The sequence below is a fragment of the Chenopodium quinoa genome, unplaced genomic scaffold, assembly GCF_001683475.1.
Source record: "Chenopodium quinoa cultivar QQ74 unplaced genomic scaffold, ASM168347v1, whole genome shotgun sequence".
Lineage (NCBI taxonomy): Eukaryota > Viridiplantae > Streptophyta > Magnoliopsida > Caryophyllales > Amaranthaceae > Chenopodium > Chenopodium quinoa.
The window spans coordinates 1510292-1518185 of record NW_018745410.1 but is presented as its reverse complement, the minus strand read 5'-3'; positions in this window follow the sequence as shown (position 1 = coordinate 1518185).

The following is a 7894-nucleotide window of genomic DNA, read 5'->3' as shown; positions in this document are numbered from 1 at the left end:
AATCTCATATGTGATTCCTCTACTTTGTCCACGGGCACGGATTAAGACCTCCACTAAATAAATGGGTTGAGTCTTTATATGATCGTCCAATTATGGGATAGCGCAGACCTTTTTAAGGGTTTAGAGTAAACCTATTTTAAAAAGTACGGAATATGGAGTATTAGTTTAAATTTACACTTCCTTTTCCCTAATATTAGGGTAGCTAACGCGCACGTTGTGCGTGCCATAGCTAGTCATATCCGGAATCTCTTTCGGTTTAACCTTATATGGAGTTACATCACAAATTTAATGATTGGCAACATAATGAAATAAAATATATAAATAAATGTATTTAGGGGTATCAATGTCCACACATTAATCTTAAGAGTTAAAAATGAAGAGGTAATAATCATAATGAGGGTAAATAAATAAATAAACACTTTAAATGGTATAATTGTCTAGACACTATTCATTAAAAAAACTTGTACATATTAATGAGGGTATGTATGTAAATACACATTTTGAAGGGTATAACAAGCATAGCATTATTCATAAGAATAATCTTGTACTTTTTATAAGGTAGGGATTATCATCACACACCAAAGCTTGTATAATTTGTCTTTTAAAAAAAATAAAAATAAATAAAAAATTAAAAAATTAAAAAAAAAAAAAAAAACTTGCATAAATTGTTTGCAAGTTTTTTGTTTTTTTTTTAAAAAAAAAATTTGAAAACGACTAAAATTACATTAATTAAACTGATTTTACAGCAAACGAAAGGAAAGTATGGTAACATAAGTCAATCACAATTTATCATGTGTTTAGGATGACTTTTCCTCTAAGAAATGTGGTTAGGATGACTGTTTTGTGATGGCCATTATGGCAAACTAATAGTGTCGTGTAAAGTGTGAACTATGCAATTGTATAGGTAGTGTTACCTTTGCGGTTTTAACATCAGTTGACGGTCACCTACATTTATTATAAATGCAGTTGCAGACTAGCAAGTGTAGAATTCACTTAGTAATTGTATGAGTTGGTTAGTGTTCTGTGTAAAATGGAAATTGTTAGTCAATAACTTTGGAAGTGACAACTTTAATACTTTTTTTAAAAAAAAAAAAAAAAAAAAAAAAAAAAAAAAAAAAAACACATCTAGATCAACTAAATTTCCAAAATGCGAGAAGAGTTTACATCACTCCACACCCATTGGTCAAACTCTCATGGTTGAAAGAGAGTCAATTTGTGTACTACATTATTACTCCCCACCCCCCCCCCCCCACTTTACAACAGACCATGAAACACTAGTAAAATTAGAAGAAAAAAAAAATTCTAGAATATCCTATATTATCAGATGATAGCTAGGAACTAGGGTCATACAAACGCTTTCTCATTGCCTCAATCACCACCAGATTATCACTCTCGATCTCAATGCAACTCACACCCTTGTGTCTCACAATCTTCATGCCCTAAAATACCGCTTTCACCTCTGCAAACTTAGTCTCTCATTTTTCGCTCCACTACACAGTAACTCCCCAAAGCACCACCCCCTCACTATACCTGCAAACTACACCCAGCCCCATCTCCCCAAAACACCAGCATCAATAATAATTTTAAGTACATCAGATGCCGAAGGAGACCCGCCCACAAAGACACTCTTTCCACCCATCAATTCCCCTTGTTATTCAACTTTCCCACCTCACGCTGCTTCGTATTAATCTTCAAAGCATAGGAAACAATTTGTTCAACATTCGGATTTTCACCCTTAATCATTCATTTGTTCCTTGCACCCCACATAGCCCAACACATGGTAACTGAACTCACCAGTCCCCACCAAAAATTACAAAAACAATGGTCCCACCAGTCACTCATATTACAAAGAGAGTGAGACAAAACCACAGAATAACTGGACTTACTCCAAATTGTTTGGGCTAAACTGCAATCTTGACGAATGCATGACAAATTCTTCTTCTTTCTAGCAAACACCACAAGCTAGTAGTCAGGGCACAAACTAGCTACAAAAGAAATCAGCTTTAAAATCTTATGTAGCCTAAAAAAGCTAATTTGCTAATTAGCTTACTATTGGAGTTGCTCTAATACTCAGACCCGTCTTTAGACATGTTTTTTCTCACACACGAAACAGGGCCCCCAAAAATCAGGGACCCATAATTAAAAAAAAATAATAATAATACATCATAACCTTACATATTCACCTTTTTCCCCCTAAAAGACCACCATTTCCAAACTAAAACCTAAATATTCATCTTAAATATTTGACTTTTACTTTTTAATTTTTTAAAAAAAATTAAATTGATTATGAAAATATAATTGAGGATTTTGCTTTAAAAAATATTAAAAGGATGATACTTATTAAATAAAAAGGTTTTTTTGTTGTTTTATTCAATAACTATTAAACTTTTTTTTAACGAAATTACTATTTAACGTAGTAATATGAATATTTTAGCTCTATAATAATTTGTAGTACTGTACTTTAAAAAAATGCCATTTTATAATAATAATAATATTTTTAACCTTTTAAAATAATCCTCTAAAAATTGAAGGACCCTTTAATAGTTAGAACAGGGCCATTAAATTGTCGGAGGCGGCAGACGGCAGTAATACTAATTAGAGAAAGACTCAATCTGTCCAATACTATACGCTAGGAAGAACTTTATTAGGGTAGTAGCCCCATCGATTCCTTTAATTGGATACATTTTAAATTTACACCCTAGTGTCCCAACCAGTCCAGCGAACACCCACCCAAACCTTAACTCTAACTCTCGAACCCCACATATGTGGCTATAGACACCTAAAAATGTCTCCCCAAAACCAAACCCGATGATGAACAATCTTTCACCGCCATTATTTGTCGGGTTGAGTATTTAATCTTTGGAGTACTTAAATCCATATTCAATCCCAATACATTTCACAAATAACCCAATTCCTAGCCCATTTCCCCAAACCATAACTTATTTTCCTCTTTTCGTGCCTTTAAACCCACAATAATCATTTATTTCGTGTCCTTTTTATAAAAATGTTTAGTCTAATTTATTTTAGTCTAAATATGGGTCCAATTATTGAATATTTGGATGAGGCTTGAAAAGAGATTTCCAACGATATTTTATAAACCCAAATCCGAGTTATAACGAATAAGTTATGGTCAAAATATTAAACTGAACCCAAACCGAACCTATGCCCACCTTACCTACGACCCAATGATCTTGTGGAGGGTCCAAAAAGTTTAATCCCATCCCTAAACCAATTAGGATTAATTGGAAGCTTTTATAAGTTTCTAAAATATCTTAATTATCCTTTTTGAAAAAATAAGATTAAAGAGTTTAAAATTGAATAAAAATTTTCTTTTTGAAAGTCCTAATTCTATCCGAATTGAAAAAAGTTCAAAGATAGTCAGATATGATTTTCACGCCTCATAGTTTTTATCCAAATCTTATATTTTTGGATAGCCCTTGAAATTATCTTTCCAATGATATATTATAATATTAATTCCGAGCTATAACGGAAAAGATATGAATGAAATACGAAATTTTATCCAAAACTGACACCGTCTCACTATTTCGGCCATACTTTTATTCTACAAAGGATTTTAATTTAATTCCAATTGGTTTAGAAAGTAGATTTCAACATCTTTCCAACAACATATTATTTATCTTATTCGGATTTCTGGATCAAAAGATATGATAAAAACAAAAACCACAAAAATTGTTGTCTATCGAGTTTTATTCTGATTAAATCCTTATCTTTCTTAATTCTTCGACCCTTCTTTTTTCATTATAAATAGAGGTCACATCACCCCTTTTTTAATCATCAACAAGCTTGATCATCAAATCATTCTCTCTTCCTCTCTTTTACACCAAAAATCATTCTCCTCTCTCTCTCTCTCTCTCTCTCTCTCTCATTCTTAGCCTTAAATCTATTACACCATTCTTCCCTTAAGCACTCCAAGGAGTCCATACTTAACCCGAGGTTCTGTCCTTAAACCAAAGCGTGAAAGGTACAAATAACTGAGGGTTTGGACCAATTAAAATCTACATTTATTTAATTTAATTTTTAGGGAAATTCTACATGATGGTGGTCTCCTACTTTTAAGTTTTCCACGTGGGAGACGATGTTTTTTTCGAATCTCTAAAGTGTCATATATTTTTTTTAATTTACAATTAGTGGCCTAATTTTCATTAAAGGTGCTAAACATCTCCTAAATGGCTACTTTTTTAACTAAAGTAGACAAAATGACTAACCTGCCCCTGATTTAATTCATCCCCTCCCCTTTTTCATTAATGCCAACCACACTGCACTATTCCTCGACATTGACTAACCAAAATCCCAAAACCTTTCTTCTTCATTCAAAATACATCAAATCACAAACTGAAACTTAGTGTGTTTTAATTAGGGTGAAACAAACACAATCGATTGACGTTTTTTTTTTTCGAAATTATTGAGCAATTGGTAGCGATTAAGGGTTTGGTGAAGATCGAAATTTGGCAAATTTGGGAGAGCGAAATTTAGGGTTTTTGGTGGGATTTGAAGCAGAATTCGGACAATCGTGGACATCCTAGGAGTTACTAAGTGCTATACAGACCTTAAGCAAGGCATGTCTTTAAATATTACGGGTTTTTGATGTTTTTTTAGACTTGCAGAAGTTAGGTGCTCTGTTTTTTGTTGTGTGTGTATATGTTGATTAAAGATGATAACTTTATGCTTGTATGTGGATGTTTGATGTTTAAATTTATGTGTCTGGTTGTTATGTTGCAGAATGGATCAAGTTATGCTTAAGTTTGCTCATACGGGTAATGTAATTGATGTTTTTGTTGAAGATGTGGACAAAGTCATGTGGATTGATTTGATCATTGAGTGTGAGGAAGGGTTTAGGAAAAACAACTATGACTTCCCTAAATTCCCTAAGTTTCACTACTGTTATAAAATGAAAGATGTTAACATTACTTCTGATAGTGATCTAATGAGTATGCTGGATAGATTGAAGGATAAGGCAGAGATTACTATTTGGATTGGGTTGGGGATAAACCTAGTGACTGTGTTATTGCTGCTAGAAAGCTTGCTGAAACACTAAACAAAAACAACCCTGCTAGCCCACCTAAAAACTTGAATAGTCCAGAAAAGGAACAGTCTCAGATAAATGAGGGATTAAATGATCTTAAACAAGGTTGGATTGTAGGAAATCATGAAAGTGATGATTACATAAATGATATTAGGATAGAAGCTGAGTTAAATTACAATGCACCAACTGAAGAGGAAGATGAATATGAAGAGCAGATTCAACAAAAGGGGAAATGAAAGATTGCACCTAAATCTAAGAAAAGTAAGAAACTACCTGTCAAGAGAAAGCTACAAATAGGCTATCAACAAAATAGGTATAAGAAGAATTTGTATGGTGAGGCTATCAACTAGAAGACAAAAGTGCAACAGTTGGAATGAAGATGAACCTTGCCCAAAAATAGTAAAGAGAATAAGGGTGTTGACCTTTGAATCAAGAACTTGCAAAGCTTATTAATCAAGGGAGGGTGAATATGAAGTGAGGGATGGGAAGTCTATGCTTCATGTATCACTTAACAAAAAAACTTGTATTTGTGGTTTATGACAAATTTTAGGTTTGCCTTGCAATCATGCAGTTAGAGCAATATTGGCTGCTGGATTGAACCCTTACAACTTATGCAGCACATGGTTCTCAGTCCAAACATATAAGCAAGCTTATGCCTACTCTATTCACTCTATACCTAATTTTGAGCACTGGCCAGAGATTGACATGCCCACAATCCTACCACCACAAATGGCAAGAGCCATTGGTAGGCCATCTAGACAAAGGAAAAGGGCAGCTGATGAACCAGGCAAAGGGAAAAGGTCAAAACAATGCAATGTTCTAAGTGTCAGTCCTATGGTCACAACAAGCAGACCTGTAAGGGTGGACTCACTGCAGCTGAGCAAAGTGCAAAGGTTGGCAAGAATATTGCAAAGGCTAGGGATAAAACTGCAGCAAGGAAAGCTACTAAACAAAGTGCAGAACAGAGCACTTCCACATCACAGCCAGTTGGAAAGACAAGATTCACAAGAAGCTCACTTAAGTTTGCTTCTCAACCTGAGCCCTCCATTAATAAAACTCAGCATTCCCAGAAAGCTTATGAGGGTCCCAACAGCGAACATGTTACTAGGTCAAAGACAAATGCAAAAGGGATGAACAAAGTCTAAGCTATCCTGTGACATGTAGCTTACTGAACTAAGTCTAAGCTTAAGTATTGTGGTTTTTTTTATGAGCCTAAGATACATATATGATCTGTATTTTGACTAAATCCTTTAATTTCATGTATTTTGACATTGCAACATGCTTTTGATATCATATGCAGAACATCATTTCATATTAGTTGCTATCATTTCATATGAGATTATTGCAATAGGCTTTTGATATCATATTTAAGTCATATTCTTCTTTTCAATATGTTTTGTAACATACTCCATAAAATTGTTGGCTAAATTAACATAACCAAAGAAAATACCATAAATAAACATCCATTAAATGTAATAGACAATAAAAATTCCAATCCCAATTTTTATTTATACTCAGCAGAATTACATAACTTCATTTATAAAACCCGTACAATTTAGGATTCACCTACTTGCTACCCATACTACCCCTTTCCCTTCATTACCCTGAGTACATCATTTCATGTAAACAAGAACACAATTGCAGCAATCTCTGAATTTGGTGAAGCATCATAATAACTCACAGTTGCATCAGATGCGCCCCTCTTCCTTGAAGACAGTCCTCGATAATTCATCCTTATCCAAATGCAATTGTAGAGCTTTTTTTTCGCAATTGAAATTGCATATGAAACCCTAGAAAATGAATTGGAAAAGGGGAATTGATGTTAGGCGGGAAACTGATAATAAAAAGGGGAGGGGATTAATTAAATCAGGGTTAGGTTAGTAATTTTTATCTAATTTAGTTAAAAAATGAGCCATTTAGGAGATGGTTAGCCCATTTAATGACAATTAGGACACTTATTGTAAATTAAAGAAATTTAGATGTCACTTTAGAGATTCGAAAAAAACATCGTCTCCCATGTGGAAAACTTAAAAGTAGGAGGCCACCATGTAGAATTTCCCTAATTTTTATTTGATTTATATTTTTTTATTGAAATTACTAAAAATTATTCATGATGTAGAAATTTAAAGGAACGCGCGGAATGTGAGTAATTAATTACTTATTGGGAAATTCTCACTGGTAATCACTAACTATTTTTTTTTCTCAATGGTAAAGGGTGCAACTTTTACTTATCTTTGGTAATCAAACAGTAATGTCATTAATTAAATGGTAACTTGTTTTTAAGTATTGCTTAATTCTTAAACCATGGTATAGGGAATATTTCAAGCATTATCCCAAACTTGAACCCCACTGTGATCATACACTAAAGTATGGTGGCGTCCAAAGGGAAAGAAGATAGAGCAAAAGAGTCGCCAACAAGTTTTAGGAACTTGTAAACCGTTCACGAGGTGAAGGTTACACCCCTTAACGATCCAAGAGATCGTCAACTCCAATAGCTTTGGAACCATGACTGGTAGTTCGGGGATGAAGGTACAAATCCAACCTAAAAGAGATTGAACCTGCCTTAATAATAGGCCTCTACTTTATTCTGATCGTACTCATGTGCGCTTTCTGACTAACATGCAATCAATAGGTTAACCCTAAACCTGTTTAATTTATGTTGGTTGAATATTAATGCACAAATAAACTATTATTGGCGATCACTTGAATTATAATCATATTAACCCTAAACAATATTATTAATTATCTTATTAAGTGTGATTACAAGTACAAATTCCCTTTAAACATGCATAAAAGGCGTAATCAAGCAATAACAATAAATATACATCAAGCAACATAATAATAATCATA